Source organism: Hermetia illucens, chromosome 1 (genome assembly GCF_905115235.1).
Source record: "Hermetia illucens chromosome 1, iHerIll2.2.curated.20191125, whole genome shotgun sequence".
NCBI classification, from domain to species: Eukaryota; Metazoa; Arthropoda; class Insecta; order Diptera; family Stratiomyidae; genus Hermetia; species Hermetia illucens.
This window is the reverse complement of record NC_051849.1, coordinates 221,007,510-221,023,708: the sequence shown is the minus strand read 5'-3', so window position 1 is coordinate 221,023,708 and position 16,199 is coordinate 221,007,510. Positions and strand designations below refer to the sequence as shown.

General features: G+C 45.1%; 1 protein-coding gene and 1 non-coding gene across 3 annotated transcripts in view; one reads left to right on the top strand and one right to left on the bottom strand.

The window, feature by feature from the left end:
• Nucleotides 1-2,974: 2,974 nt before the first annotated feature.
• On the bottom strand, nucleotides 2,975-3,046 carry Trnaw-cca. Its single transcript has one exon. It is a non-coding gene; the product is annotated as a tRNA-Trp (tRNA).
• A 199-nt stretch (nucleotides 3,047-3,245) lies between these two features.
• The window catches only part of LOC119653923 (myosin-VIIa-like), a 72,372-nt gene continuing 59,418 nt past the window's right edge, over nucleotides 3,246-16,199 (top strand). Inside the window, exon 1 of one of the 2 annotated variants that reach the window (XM_038059091.1) lies at nucleotides 3,246-3,260. The gene's annotated coding sequence lies outside the window, so the exon portion shown is untranslated. Of the gene's footprint in view, nucleotides 3,261-3,317; nucleotides 3,534-16,199 lie in introns of those variants that run through there. The other variant, XM_038059086.1, reaches the window with a different exon arrangement.

Genomic DNA, 16,199 nt, shown 5'->3' with positions numbered 1-16,199 from the left:
GCGTCCCTGTACTGATTTCACCCCGGTCCTACCCTCCATAATGCTTTTTAACTCCCTCGTGAGAAGTATCTTTCAGTACTGTTCCGTGATTTGGCTCCCCTTCTGTAATTGTCATTGTCTCACTCTAGAGAAAATACAGCGTGAATTCACCCGCTCGCTCTTCTTCAAGATGAACCTTCCCCGTTTTGAATACCTCGTCTGTCTTTATACCTTTCGCCTCCCTTACCTCCGGTAAAGTAGAATCCTTCTCGATCTTTGCATCTTCTTCGAACTCTATACCGGCCTAATGGACTGCTCCGTTTCTGCTGATATCGTCCTTCGTAACGCTTACATTTTCGGTGTGCCCTTTGCAGAGCTCGAAATCTATTTCTATTCTCCAATCCCGAGACTATGTCGGAGTTATAATACCCTACAGCTTGGTCCCGTGGACTCCTTTTCGCACTTTAGTTTTAAATATAAACTACGATCTTTGCTCTTCCCTCTTTCTGAGGGCAATATGTAATTGGAATTCTTTATGTTAATTGTTCGTTTAATAAATAAATACCACTCACTACGAAGCGCAAGCTTGATCATCTCAAACCCCTACTGGTATGCCATAGAGGTTAGTTGAGAAACAAGGATCAAATAGTTGGGAATTACACTTGATCAAAAACTTCTTAGGAAGACGTATCTTCGAAACAAAATATCGCACACAAGCTTTACATATCCAAATGGTGGTTCTCTCCTAAATCTTAGAAGCTATCATCGTCGTTGTGTCAGACTATCGACTCGCCACTTGGGAATTGATCAACATCATCAGACCAGCACACCTCCATGGGAGTTCCGCCCAAGCTTGTGCTCATCTTGTTCATGAGGGCGTCTTCCAGCGACAACACATGATGTTTCCCCGCAGCTCCATTGCAATCTAACGACGAAGTTGCTGAATCGGCGGATGAAGCTGACGAGATAATATCATCTGATGAAGCCGAACAACCCTCATCCTCAGAATTCGTGCCAGAAACCATTGCCTCACCGGCAGACTCTTGAATTTCCTGACACTTCTTCAGAACTTTCAGATCCTGAACCGAAGGATGGGAAGTTAGTGACATTATTTGCAAACGGTTTTCAGCTGAAGTTAGAGCAGATGTGTCGCAGGTTATCAAGTTAGGCGCTTCATACGACTGTTTCCTATAAAGACCATCTTCATCATCGTGAGAGAAAGATGATCTGCGTGCGAATGTGATAGTTGGTGCGGAAGTTGGGGACACTAACTGATGTTTCAAAGAAGCCGATCGCTCGTGTCATCTATATGGACCTCTGAAAGATATTACGGCGCAATCATGTGCCGAAGCCCTCTGTCGAGAGTGGATACCTCGCTTTGGCGCCCCTGCAGTGGTCATCACTGACCAGGGAATGAAATTTGAGTCCACCCTTTTCTCCGAGTTAGGCAAACTGCTTGGTTTTAAACGCCAGCGGACTACTGCATACCACCCACAATCCAATGGGATGCTAGAACGTTGGCACCGGACGCTGAAAGCCGCCATTATGGCACGCGACGATCCTTCCTGGTCCCAAGTCTTGCCTCTCGTCCTACTCGGCGTACGTACAACCCGACGAGAGGAATTTGCTGCCAGCCCCGCGGAGCTAGTATACGGGGAGAATCCGAGACTCCCAAGCGATCCGGTCTTCGACAAGAGATCGGGTCTCACAGAGTCGGGGTTGGTGCGTCTGCTGAGGGACAATCTCCGACGCATAAAAGCCACACCACCCACCCGACACTCGTCCACACCTGCCTGTTCGTCCAAGGAACTGGACACGTGCACGCACGTTCTGGTCAGGACGGATGCCGTCCGGAAGCCGCTGCAGCCTCCATATGAGGGTCCGTACCGCGTTCTCGAGCGGGGAGAACATTTCTTCCAGCTCGAGATCGGTGGACAGAAAAAGGCGGTCTCTCTGTCCAGGCTGAAACCCGTGTCCGCCCCGAAGCAGCGTCGTGTCCGCTTTGTGGATTGACGGTGAACGAAGTTCCGGGATCAGTCGCCGAAACCCCTAGGTTTTATCTGGGGGCGGAGTGATGTGGCGCGGCAGGATTCGCAGCATTCGAAATTTATTTCGAATGTTGCGAATGCGAACAAATAGATGGCGCGGAACTATTCACTTGTAGTGTCTACTACAATATATATTAAAACTAGAACGACTCGGGATCTTACTTGTTTATTAGCTTTAATCTGATTACATTTGTAAAACTAAGTTCACTCTTGTCGTAACAACTCTCTTCGTATCAGTGTCCTTTGTATCGCGATCGCCGGTTATTTATTCCTTGCATTACTTCCAATATCAAGCACTGACTCTCACGGCGCTGTGTTCGTTAGAATGCAATTCAGGGCTGCCACACACTTTGTAGAGCTCGCTACGGGAGTGGAAGACTAGCGAGGAAAGTGTGCCATGAGTTAGGGGCAGAAAGAAACACATGAAGCGAGATAAGAGAGATTATTATAATTACCATGTAGTGAAACCAAAAAAGGCGTTTTAGAAATTATGCAATTCCCCAATTGTGGTTTTTCTTGTTATTTGATTTTAATTTCGACAGATTGACTCGAATGTATTTAATTCAAAAATAGATAAAATTATCTATTTGGATGTCAGGGAGATGTCATTGCATTTGTAGAACAATGGTGCTACCAGTTGTAGTGGGTTAGACTAACGATTAATGAAATGTAAGCTTAGTGCTGAATATGCTAGACAATTATTGCAAAGCTCCACTGTTCGGTGCTTACTTGAATCGCGTTTAAGCTTTGCGACTTTCCAATTATATTATTCACTCGAATTTTCTTTGGAAAAGCTAAAAAGAAATTCTTACAATTTTTAATCTTTATCTTTTTCTAAGATTATTTTCAGGTTTAGATATATTTATTTCGTACATTTCAAATAACAAGGGAAATTTGTAAATATTATATTATTTTAATTTTTTTCATAAAAAAGTAGACCATTTCGTTGACCCCGACGTGATTTGAACACGCAACCTTCTGATCTGGAGTCAGACGCGCTACCGTTGCGCCACGGAGTCGCACACTAGGAATCTACGTGATATTTAAAATTAATACCGAAATGGGTCTTTGTCTGCTGAAATGCTTAGTAATCGATAGCATCCCTAGTTTGGTTACAAGGGTAAAGGCCCTAGAGAATGCATAGATTCAGAGAACTTATGTTACTCTCATGGAAATATTTTACGAACAAGGTTTGAAGTGAACACGATAGCGAATAAGTAACTGCGATATGAGGTTAGTCAATAGAGTTTTGTTTACTATATAGTACGCGGATATATCTTTTTCTTTGTGAGTTTATATAATACTTTCAAGAGGCAGCGTTTTTTTTTAAGTTTCTGGTGAAATTTCAAATGCGAGTGATAGAATTAAGTAAACGAGATTTAGTGGGTGTTGATGCCGCGTGGTTGTAATTTTCCTTTATTATGATCGCATAGTGTTGTTGCCAAAACAATGGTGATTCGTCTTTACTGGTTGCCAATTTTGGAATTTATTTGTTTGTGTCTCGAGGTAATAGTAATACAATGTATTTTTAATAGAACGGTGTAAATGTGAGAACGTGTAAATGCATTTATCAGGCGTTGCGGCGAGACTTAAAAGTCTTCCGTAGAATCGTTACCTTGTGCTGATAATTCACTTGCAATTCTAGTATACAAAGCAACTTTATACTCATGTTTTCTAGGGTAGATGTACGAGTACATACTTACCATATACATACATGCTAATAATGCTTGGATATTTTACTCTAAAAATTTAATAGTCGACTGCTTTTCAGAAGTGAAAATGTGACTCTTTAGAGGGTTCTAATTTTTTTTTACACCAAATCTCTATACGGAGATAGTAACATTATAGTTGTCCCGCTGGGAACTTAAAAAACGTACAAATGCAAAAGTTATCATGGGATAATTTCTGCTAAACCGCAAGTCATTATATACTTACTCTAATGGCTACAATTAATGCCATCATATGCCCATAATGATAGTGGGTGTGACTGTGATTTTGGCTGTTTGTCGCATTTGATATTTCCACTGTTATGATTTTGAGTTTAGGCTGCACATTCTACAATAAATAGGGCTATATGCATATGGAGCAGTTAACAAACGGTCAATCACTGTAAGCGAACCTGGAAAGAGAGAATTAGATTTATATAATATGTAGCATGTGGGGAACTTAGACTTGATTGTCTCAGCTACTATTCGTCTCCTGAATATTAAGATTGCAATATATTCTAATATGATGTATATTTATTGGAATTTGGTTGACAACCGTATAGTTTGTACCAAATTTTTCAATTTTGAATGTGTAGTATGATTAATACTGTTGTGTAGTTTTAAATACGTAGAATAAGTCGATTCAGTGGTTTTCCTATTGGCTTTCAAACGTACGCATTTGGGGTTTTTCTCATCATCCATACACTGTACACGTTTGGCCCATTGTACCTTTTTGAATTTAATCAGAGTAGAGACCTCCGGACTATTAAAGAGGCCAATTAGTATTTTTTTGTAAAATATTGGGATTGGGAAAAAAAAAATGTCGTGTTTTGTCTATAGATTGCGACACTTAAACATATCTTGTGTTGTACTTATCGCATCATGTTATACGGCGATTTGAAGACGAAAATCTGTGCTACAAGTCTCTCTTTGACAGTGCTGTAATCGTACGTTTCAATCTTAAGTTATAGCGCGTCAAAGATGGAGTCCACCAAGCAAGAAATTCATCATATTTTACGTTTTTACTACCTGAGAGGTAAAAATACAAGGAAGGCGGCCGAAAAAATTTGTGAAGTTTATGGTTCGATCAATTTCGTTCTGGCGTAGTGGATAACGAAGGTACACCCCGTACTGGTAGGCCAATCATCTTAAAAACCGATAAAATCGTCGAAATCATCCATGTTACTATTTCCGTATATGTGAGTATTCGCTCGGTTGGCCAGGAACTAGGTATAGACTATAAAACCGTTTGGAACCACTTGCAGAAGATTTGATTCCAAAAAACTGGATGTTTGGGTGCCACACGAGTTAACACAAAAGAACCTCTTGGACCGAATCAACTCCGGCGATGCACTGCTTAAATGGAACGAATTCGACCCATTTTTGAAGCGGATGGTGACTGATGATGAAAAGTGGATCAACGTACGTCAACCTCCAGCGAAAAACATCGTGGTCGAAGTACGGCGAGCGGGCCCAAACCATCGTCAAGCTCGGATGGACGGCCAGGAAGGTTTTGCTGTGTGTTTGGTGGGATTGGAAGGGAATCATCCACTATGAGCTGCTCGTGGTGCTCAGAGGGGGAAGAAGACGGGGCGGCAACCCTGTCGGCTGAACCAAAACCAGGTGGCCGAGGACAACCTCCACGTGGTGGCACCGGGAAACGCTGTATCGCATTAGCTTGCCGGCCGTGATGCAGTAGGTGAATGCTCTAAGGCTTAATTAACTCGACCGTTTGAAGCAGGCGATTGACCAGAAGCGGCCAGAATTGGTCAATAGGAATGGTGTTGTGTTCCACCAGGACAACGCTCGGCCTCACACATCTGGGATGACCCGCCAGAATCTACGGGAGCTCGGATGGGATGTCCTATCACACCCACCGTATATTCCGGATCTGGCAACAAGTGATTACCATCTGTTCCGGTCCATGCAAAACGCTCTTGGTGCTACTAAGTTGGCCTCAAAAATGTCGTACGAAAACTGGCTGTCTGAGTTTTTTGCAAATAAGGAGGAGAGGTTTTATAAGGGGGGATAATGAAGTTCCCTTCTAAATGACAACAAGTTTGCGAACAAAACGGCGCATATTTGACTTAAATCGGATAATTATAAGAATGTTAAATATAGCGTCAAATTTCGATCACAAATACCACATTTCTTTTTCCCCAACCCAATATTTATGTAAAATAGAACCTTTTAAAAATGGGTTCATTTCTTGTCAGGAGCGAATTTGTTAAAGACCCTGGCCTAAAGATACCAGTGTCTGAGATTTTTACCGTCTAAAACCACTGCCGACTCCATCCTACCCCGTGGAACTACTATAAGGTATTACGTCACTGGATGGCACTGGTGTGAGCTAACACTTTTTCTGTGATTCTTGGATAATGCAAGAATACGTGTTCTGGGTGCTCCGAGATTTCATTGCAATTGAGGCGTGGTGACCAATTTAAATCCGTACAGGTACTGGCGTTATCTTAAATTCCCCGATTGATGGGGGTACGGATCAGCTGTTTTTTATCAACGGCCTATCCTATCCTTTCGGCGTTTTCTTATCTGTGATAAAGGAGAGATTGCATATTGTATGTATATATTTGACATCTCATTTGTGAGGATGTCAATCGGCACCGTTCCCGAGATGGCGAACGCTACATTGTCTGACACGATTCTAAAGATCTCTGTCTTGTTTGTAGACTGCATTCAGGGCTGGATAGAGCAAGATCGACCTTACCACCCCTAGGCAACCTAAAATTATACCATGCCCTATCTACATTTGGCATCATCCGTGCTAGAACCATACCTGCTTTGGATGCTTTGTCGCAAGCATATTGCTCCTGCCTGAGCTTCGTGTCTGTCATCACTCCAAGTATTTGATGGCTGGCTTAGAGGTGATGGTATAATTGGCCTTCTTTCAAAATCGAAGCAATAAGTACATCTTTGTACATGATGTTTCACACTTGTGGCTCTAGCATGAAGCCCTGTGGGAAACCCACGGAAACAACGTACTCGTAGAAATAACGCACTCCGTCATCGGTGTCAAACTAGAGCCTTCGTTCGTGTAAGAAGTTGGAAATACCAACCATCCCCAGGGATTTCAGTAGTAGATTATAATTAGTCGAAGTGAATGCGTTTTCTACGTCCAGAGTCACCACTACTTAATATTTGCTGTTGCGTGAATTGAATCTCCAGGCAAACCAGTAACTCATTTGATGACATCAATGGTTGATGTGGCTTTAAGGACCCCATACTATCAATCTGAAAGACTTTTTTTACTCTCAGAAAACGGGAGCAATCCACCACCCCTTAGTGTCCAGAAGACACAGGCTGCTGTGAGGATGGCTCACCGGGATCTTTACTAATTGTGGCAGGAGTGCTACCTTCGGCCGTTACCATGCGTACTTAAAATAGCTCGGACACGCATACTTTTAGTTGCTCAGGTTTTCCTTTCCTTTCCGCTTTTTTGTTGGTACTTTAGTCCATCCATTATATTCGTTACGCTAGCCCACGTTGAGCCATATGCTTTCCCCCTTCCGGATTTTAAAATATCCTTTTTATTTTTTCTTCATGTAATTTCTTATCATATTTTATTGCGTGGTGCTTGTCCTTTACAAACTCGGTCAGCTCAGGGTCCTTTTATTTTGTTTTTTTTTGGGAGTAGGGTAGGTGAATGCGTTTACGCACAGAGTGTTGGACTCCCGCAACAGCACGCTGGCGGACTACCAACTAAACACCTCCCTGTCATCAGGGAACTAGCCTGGAACCGTTTGACACATTACTTCGGGCTAGCCCTCCCGCTCTCCCGGCTTTGGGAGCCTTCAAGTCAGGGAATTCCTTTCATCAACGGGAGGGGAGGGGAGGAAGGAGGGGAGTTGTTAGTTCAGGGAACCCCTTACCGTCCGATCCCTCCGCCGGTCGAGTTCAATCTTCTTCGTAGTAAGAAGGGCCTGAACATAATGCGCAATATGATTCCAGCTGCCAGCGCTCTTCAGCATCTCTCTGACAATGTTGTCTGGAGAGAGCTCCCCTGTGTCTGCATAAAGCTGCTGGCGGAGGCCGTTCCACCTCTCGCAAGAGAAAAAAGTGTGTTCAGCGTCATCCGCCACTTTATTGCAGAACACACAATCAGGAGATCGCGCCTTCCCAACCCTGTGCAGGTAAGACTGAAAACCTCCATGCCCACTTAGAAGTTGGGTAAGGAAGTAATCAATCTCACCGTGCTTTCTGTTCAACCATGGGTCTAATTTGTCGATGAGCCGCGCAGTCTACTTGCTCCTTGGCTCATTTTGCCAAGAAAGTTGCCACTCGTTAAGGGTGCGTTGACGTTCTTCACGGGCAACCACTTCCCTTAAGTTTTCGCCCTTACGGCGATAGATAGCTTTGCGCTCCTTGGTAAGGAGGGCAACGGGGATCACTCCCGCAATCACCATCACAGCTGGTTCGGAGACGGTGCGATAAGCAGACGCCACTCGCAAAGCACTTGAGCGAGGCGTTTACGATGCACCTCCTTATCAAGGGCATCAGCCCATACCTCCGGACCATAGAGAAGGACGGACTGCGTTGCTCCCATGAGGAGACGTCTCCTAGTTGATATAGGGCCGCCGACATTTGCCATTAGCCGACTCAAGGCCGCGACTCCTGCTGCAGCCCTGTCCGCGGCTGCTTTGATTTGCTCGAAGAAGCTCATCTTCGAGTCGAGCATTAAACCAAGGTATTTAATCGCTGGTTTTGACTCTATGGTCAACTCGCCGATCGATATGGGACGCAAGGTCGGGATTCTCCTTCTGGTCAGGATGACTACTTCGGTGTTTTCCAGCGCAAGGTTGAAACCGTGAGCAGTCATCCATCCGCTTACTCGTCGCATCAATATGCCAAGTCTGCTTTGCGCCTGTTCAACAGTGCGTCCGGTAACAAGTGCCGCAACGTCGTCTGCATAACCGACCAGGCGCGACTCTTCGGGCATATCGAGTCTCAGCAGACTATCATGGGAAGCGTTTCAGAGGACCGGCCCTAGGATGGATCCCTGCGCTACTCCCGACGTGATTTCCATCCTGGCCCTCTAGCGTCTCATAGAACAAGCTCAGGGTCCTGTTCTCTATTAACCCGGTCCTTCCTTTGACATTTATTAGTTTTCTTTGTGCCTTATTGCTTAGGGTCTTTGGCATTGGCATTGGATCTCAGAGTTGATGAGTTTGTGCTGAATGGGTTTTTTTCTCCTATAGCACCTCCTGCTGTCCCCTCTTGAATAAATACGGTGGGTGTTGTTACTGTTTTTGCTTGCCAGCGTTCTGCTTTCATCTCATATTTCTTCAGTTTTGTTATCGGGATTCTCAGTAAGATCAATTCATACTTCGTTTAAGAACCTCGATTCCATTGCATTATGTATCGAAAACACATGAAGTTTTGTTCATGGCGTGAGGAAGGCTGAGTTGTTAATTAAATCGAACGTTAAACTCGTCCGTTAATATCCTTTACAGGACCATCGCAAGATTGTTGACCATATGTACATTTTTGAAATCATTTTGGTTTGCAGTATCTTCCACTTCCCTGACCAGTGTAATAGCAAATTTTCTCTTGTCACAGCGTACACTATGTTGAACTTCTCGGGATTTCGCTCGATATCCGAGTTCTAGCGCATCATGCCAGCCATAGCTAGCAGCGGTCAGTAGAGCCTTCAAACTCTTCCGTTCATCGATCCGATTCTGCAGTCAGCGTGATCTTATGACGCCCTTTTGGAACATAACCAACGACCTGTATAGCACCCGAAAAAAGACCATTTTTTATGGCGGCCCAATCATCGATATTCGCAACCTCTGCCGTTCGATCAGCAAGATAGCTCCTCCACTGTCGAGCGGAAAGTGGGTCATATAAGTGGTCGATGTTGAACTTAGAAGGTTGCAGCTCTTCAACCATGAGAGAAGTGGCGGACACAACACGCAAGCGAATGGAAGTGACCATCAGATGGGGATCCTTTTCGAGGCTGATATCAGCGCCATTCTTGTTACGCACATCCAGAAAACAACTGATCTGATTGCTCATACGGTGTCGGTCAGTTGAAACCCAACTGATTTTATGGCAGGCTCTGTGTCCGAACAATGTGCTACCAATGAAGAGGCGGTGGAAGTTGCAGAAATCCACGAACGTTTCACCATCAGATGTCCAAAGAAAGTGTTGTCGGATCCTAGCTTGGGTTCAGATCCCTTGACCTATATTTAACTGTTTGTAGAAAGCATCGTTCCCCACTACATCGGAAGTCTACGTTGGTGCATAGCATTGTATAATTGTAATGCTCCTTAACCTGAACCGGAATCTTACAGTTAGAAGTCTCTCAGAAACCGGTAAAGAGAGTGCGCCCTGCGGTAGCCGTCAGAAGCAACGCGACATCGGGGTATGATCCTAGTAATGGGTATTTCGAGATTGTGTTATTTCTCCTCCAGGATAAACTGAGCTTTAGTTGTGTGAGTGTGTGTGTATGGTGGGGGAGAAGCTACAGCTTCTGAGCACTCAGGCCGTGTTGGCCCATTGTACTCGCCTCCCGTGTCTAACGGAATATTCCGGATTCGTTAACGTATCGCAGGATTTCCGTTAGTGGATGTGATGCTACCCGTCGCAATTGGAGGACATCGGCAACAAAGATCTGATGCCTGATGCGTCCATAGGCGGGGCATTCACATAGGAAATGCTCCGTGGATTCCGCTTCCTCATTACAGGAGGGACATATCATCTTCGGTAATTCCTATTCTGAACATATGCCCAGCTAGTGAATTATGGCCTGTCAGAATGCCCACAATACATCTGCAAGTCCTCCTGCTTTTCGACAGGATAAACTTTGCGGTACGTATTTAGGGGTTCTGGCAGGAAAAGTTTGGTGTGTCGAGCCGCATTTAAGCTCTGCCACCTGTCGTTATGGGAAACTTGTTCCCAGTTTTTGAAAACAGATTTAGCCAATGCTACTGATACCCCAATTGCTGGCTCCGGTCCCGGCATAGGGGTGATTGACCCCTCTTTCGCTAAAGCGTCCGAGATTTCATTTCCCTCTGTGACCAGAGTAGTTCCACCGTATTGAATCTAGACATAGAGTTCAAACGGTTTCTGCATTCCTGAACGATTTTCGAGGTGATCAAAGGACTACTCAATGCCCTCAGTGCAGCTTGACTGTCACTGCAGATTGCGATGCGCCTGCCCTTCAACCGCTCATCAATCACCCAGTTTGCCACCCTTAGGATCGCATAAACTTCGGCTTGAAAAACCGTTGCATATTGTCCCAAAGGAAAAGCCCACTTCTCGTTTTTATTCGAGAGGTAGACTCGGGCTCCAGAACCCTCTTCTGTTTTTGAGCCATCGGTGTAGAAGACTTCCGTATATCCCGCCACGCATTCCTCTGGGTCTTCCCAGTCCTCTCTGTGCTTCAGGGTAATTACATATCTTCTACCAAACAGATGTATGGGGACACGAGAATCGGAAGGCATTGTAAGAACTGGATTCAGTCCTCCCAGTAACTCTTCCAATGCTCTGTGCCCCCCACATCCGTTATTTTCCCATAGATCTAATCGAATTAGTCTATGAGCTGCTCTCATTGCAGTGCTTTGAATAAATATATCCAGGGGCTGCAAATTGAGTAGTGCATTCAGAGCTGCGCCGGATGTCGTGCTCATGGCAACAGGTGATACGCAGACAAACAGTTCTTTGCAGTGTGTCTAGTTTACGGTGAAAACCTTTTTGTCTCACCTTAACCCACCACACTACGGATGCATATACGAACATCGGCCTAATGATGGCAACGTATCTCCACATTACCACATGAGGCCTGAGTCCCCATGTCGAGGCAGAGGTTCGTCTGCACAGCCCATAAGCTGTGAGAGCTCGTTTCATTTTTACCTCTACATGTTTGTTCCAAAGAAGTTTTTTATCTAGAGTGACCCCCACTCTTCGGAGAGTTGAAGGGTAGTACCCCTCATCTCAGGGAGACAAAGTCCATCCAGTTTTCTCCTTTTTGTGAATAAAACCATTGTGGCACTAGCTGTCTATCAAATCAACGGCACGCTGTATATTCCAACACACCGTTCCAAGATCCCGATCAACAGCAAGTACAGCCACGTCATCAGCATAAGCTTGAGCGTGTATTGGCAAATTTTGCAGTTCGCATAGCAGTGAGTCGATCAACATACTCCACAGAAGCGGCGAAAGCACACCTGCTTGGGGGCAGCCCTTCGTTGCCTCTGTAGTCAGGTAGCGATCGACCCCTACCTCAACGCACAACATTCTTTGCGTTAGCATAGCATGGATCCACTTAATTAAAGCATCATCAACACCATGCGCTCTGGCGGCATCACAAAGTTTTTGAAAAGGCGCACAGTCAAAAGCCCCTTCAATGTCCACGAACACCCCCATCGCGTACTCACCATTCAAAGTTGCATCCTCTATCTTTTTGACCAAAGAATGAAGAGCAGAGTCACAGGACTTTCCACGTAGGTAGGCATGTTGGTTTTCACTAAGTGGGTGTGACCTAAGTGCGTTTCCACGAATGTGACGCTCCACCAGTCTCTCCAAACCTTTCAGCAAGAATGAAGTCAAGGTGATCTGTCTGAAGTTCTTTGGATTAGAATAGTCATCTTTCCCAGGTTTCGGTATGAAAACTACCTTAACCTGTTGCCAAGAAGAAGGCACGTAGCCCAGAGCAAGACATCCTCGAAAAATATTTCTTAGAGGTCTCTCTAAATGTTCCATACCCTCCTTTAGCATTGCCGGATAGATGCCATCCATGCCAGGTGCTTTGAAATGTTCAAAGGACAGTATGGCAGCTCTCACCTTTTCATGGGTAATAACCGCTTTCGCAGTGTTCCAGTTCCCCTTGCAACGCTTGCGTGTTGAAGGGGTTGCAAGAACCGTAGCTCGTGAAAATACCGTCGGGTTTTCTAAGAGAATCCAACTTGGCCGACTCATCCCTTTTGAGGACTCTGCACAGCCTTGAAGTCTCCCTTTCGCCTTCCAGTTCCTCACAGTACGCTCTAAAGGAGTCTCGTTCCGAGCACCTCACCAGCCTCTTATATTCACGTTGTGAGTTCCTGAAATTTAACCAGTCTTCGTTTTTGTTACTTTTGCAAGCACGATTTAGAAGTCGCCTGGTTGATTTCCTGAGTTTTTGCAGTTCTCGGTTCCACCAAGGAACCGTTTTACCGCTTTGGCCTCGGGAAATAGGACAAGCCTCTTCATAGCACTCTAAAAGTGTGCCGTTCAGAGTTTTCAATTCATCTTCCAGCATCAAAGGAGTCCTTAGTCGCCTAAGGAACTGTACTTTACTGCCAAGAAGTTCATTGAACTTTGCCCAATCCGTTTTCCTAGGGTTCCGTCTTTGTACTGCAGACTGTTCGCCCGCAATAATCAGATTGAATTCTAGATATCGGTGATCTGACAGTGAGACCTCGTCTAGCACTCGCCAGTGTGTAATCAACTCTAACAATTTTGGGGTACAGATTGTTAGGTCAATTACTTCGCTTCTTTTCGGTGCCACGATCGTAAGGGCGCACCCTACGTTTGCAGTCATAAGACCAGCTGAAGTGATGAAATCAAATAGCTTCTCTCCTCTTGGATTGCATTTGCTACTGCCCCAACATATATGTTGAGCATTCGCATCGCAACCTATTAAGAGTTCGAGACCACTTGATTCTGCATATTCCACCAGATCCCTAAGCTCTTGCGTCGGTGGTGGATGCAAAGACTCATAGGGTAAATAAGCGGAGGCAACTATGATGTTTTTCCTCTCGCCACTTATCTGGTATTGTATGATGACCGTAGCTAAGTCCTGGGAACAATATTGTCTCAGCATAGTTGCCTCTAACCGTCTTGACATCAGGACGGAAGCTCTCGGTCTTATAGATCTTTCGTCGTAGACGATCCTAGCCCTCTTTACCGATCCAATGCCACAGATTCTGTTAAATCGAACCCACGGTTCTTGCACCAGAAATATATAGGGGAAATCCTGCAGCTTTGTCATTCTCGCTGCCAACAGGTAGAAGCTTTGGCATGCTGCAGGTTGATTTGACCAATCTTTATGTTTTTCGACAGAAACTTAGTCTATTGTCTTATGGAAAACAGTTAGAAGCGTATGCGGCAGTCCGCGTATGACGGGGTTTCCCCCACACACGTACCGCCAGAGACTCGATCCCCTCGTGATTTATTTCTCTGAGAAAAGTCGTACTTGGAAGTACCGCAATTCCGCATGTTCTCATCCACGAAAGATCTCATCTCATCCCGCAGAGCATTCGTCTGTTCTCCACTTAGCACCTTAATTGGTTTGCGGTGTCCGGGTTGCATAGATTCGATCACTCGAACTGGCATCAAGTTAGTTCCGTTCACGTCTCTGGCTTCAATTCCTTCCGCCTGTTCCTTGGAAGGTGTAGGAGAAGTTACTAGCAGGTAGGATTCACTCTGTAGTCCCTTCCCCAGTGCGAGCCCCTATACGGGGGGCACACCGGTCCTAATCCCCGTGAGACGCGTGGATATAAGCCCTGGTGCGGAGCACAATAAAGCGTTGTCCACAGCAGATGTGATGGTCTTACGCTTCTTGCGCGCATTACCGTTGACAGAAGAGTCTGGTGTGTCCAGTGTGGATCTTACCGGGGTTTCCAGTTTATCCCCACCTTCCGCCGGAGATTCCGCTTGTTTGTGTCCGATTTCTCTGGGCGTTACCGCGCCTAGTGGTACAGCCACGTCCATGTCCTCATTCCCAAGGTGCTTCATATTCCTTCGCAGTGCTCTCTTCTGCTGTCGGCTTCGGGCCTTTCCAGGTTCACAGTGTCCGGACCGCTTGGATCCATTTCCACACACCAGCGTTAAACCAGTAGCGTCCACGTCACCAGCTTCCCGTTCTTCCGCTCTTCCTGGTAAGGATGAAGGAGAAAGTTCTGACAGGCAGAATTCAGCCGTAGTCGGATTTCCAGTTTCTCCCAATTTGAAAGTTTCCGTACTTTCCTTTCTGGCTAACTTCGCCGTAGGCACCAAGTGCAAACTTTCCACTGAGTCGGAAAGCATGCCTTCTACAGATTGATCTGTAGGCGAGTATGAATGTGGTGAGGTCTCCAAAATCCACGCCTCGGCCGCGACATGATTGCTCATGGTCGCGGGTGGATTCGAAGTCTGTGACTTCTTACCACTTGGAGAGTTTAAATCCATCGTTTCCATATTCATATTTTTGGACACCCTTAGTGTAGTAGTAAACTACTACAGGCTCCCCCACCACGACAAGGTGGTGTCGGAGGGGGAGGAGCTTTAGTTTCTTTCACATTTAAATACTCCCGGACTGGTTCTCAGAGTTCTTGATATTCTAGGGTTTTGAGATACATTTCTGAGATATTCAAGGAAAATACGTTTGTATAAAAATTTATTTAGAATAAACAAATTTATATAAAAAAATCTTATCTTCTTAAAATACTATTGAAGTAAAAATTGTCTTGCTGACCCTCTCCATTCAAAATTCGAGAAAGCTCCATTGCTAAAGTGTCAATTCGCGACTTGGCTTCATAAAATTTATCCGTGATACAAATTGAGGTCTTGCAACCGATATTGGCGAAACTAAATGCTGTTGTTGGTAGATGTAACCCAACATTGACAACATCTTTCTTAACCCGCTGTATCATATTCTCCACAGCACCCCCGGCACAGGTGACATATGGGTCCGACAGACTCAAGGGTAACTCCCCATCAGCCCCGGTGGGGTAGCAGCTGCATAAATTCGACATGTCCTCCCTTACTGTCGTAGGCACTTGTTGTACAACGTGGGCGAATTGATTCACATTCGCCTCCGAAGACTGTTCCGCCTCACTGATGCAATCCTCGATTCCGTGCAGGAAAAGATTACTGAGCTGCAACATCTGTCGAAGAAACATTTGTGTCACCTGACGCATGATTGGTGTTGAATGGACAGCGAGCTGGAAGCAGGCTCCTATCAATTCCTGATTAGCCTGATTGAATCCACTACGGACGTTGAAAACGCTATCAGTGAAAAAGTACTTGAATTGGGAGTTCAAGTTGCGTTCCATGCATTCGTAATCCTTTGCCATTCCCTCGATAGTTCGCACGGTGTAGTCCAAATCACGCTCCGTGCTACGTTTCCAACGCAATGCGGTGTAGGTGTGGTCAGCCATTCTAGACGCTACTTCAGCGGTTGCTCCTGCGCAATTAGAAATAGCATTTTTGGCTGTTGTTAACATGGTTTCCGCGATTTTATTAACGTAGTTATTCCCAATCATCGCCATCCTTTGCAGAAAAGGATGCTGGGCGGCCAACAAATGCTGAGCATTTGAGGTAGTTCTTAACAAAAGGATTGCAATTACTACGCGTGCTAACATTTTGACTCTATTTTTTCCAATTAAAGATCTATACTGAACTCTAGAATAATTTACTCAATTTTTATATTATATACCATAAAAGATAGTCGGCAGACAGACTCGTAAATGCTTATTCTTGCAAAATTTCCAGA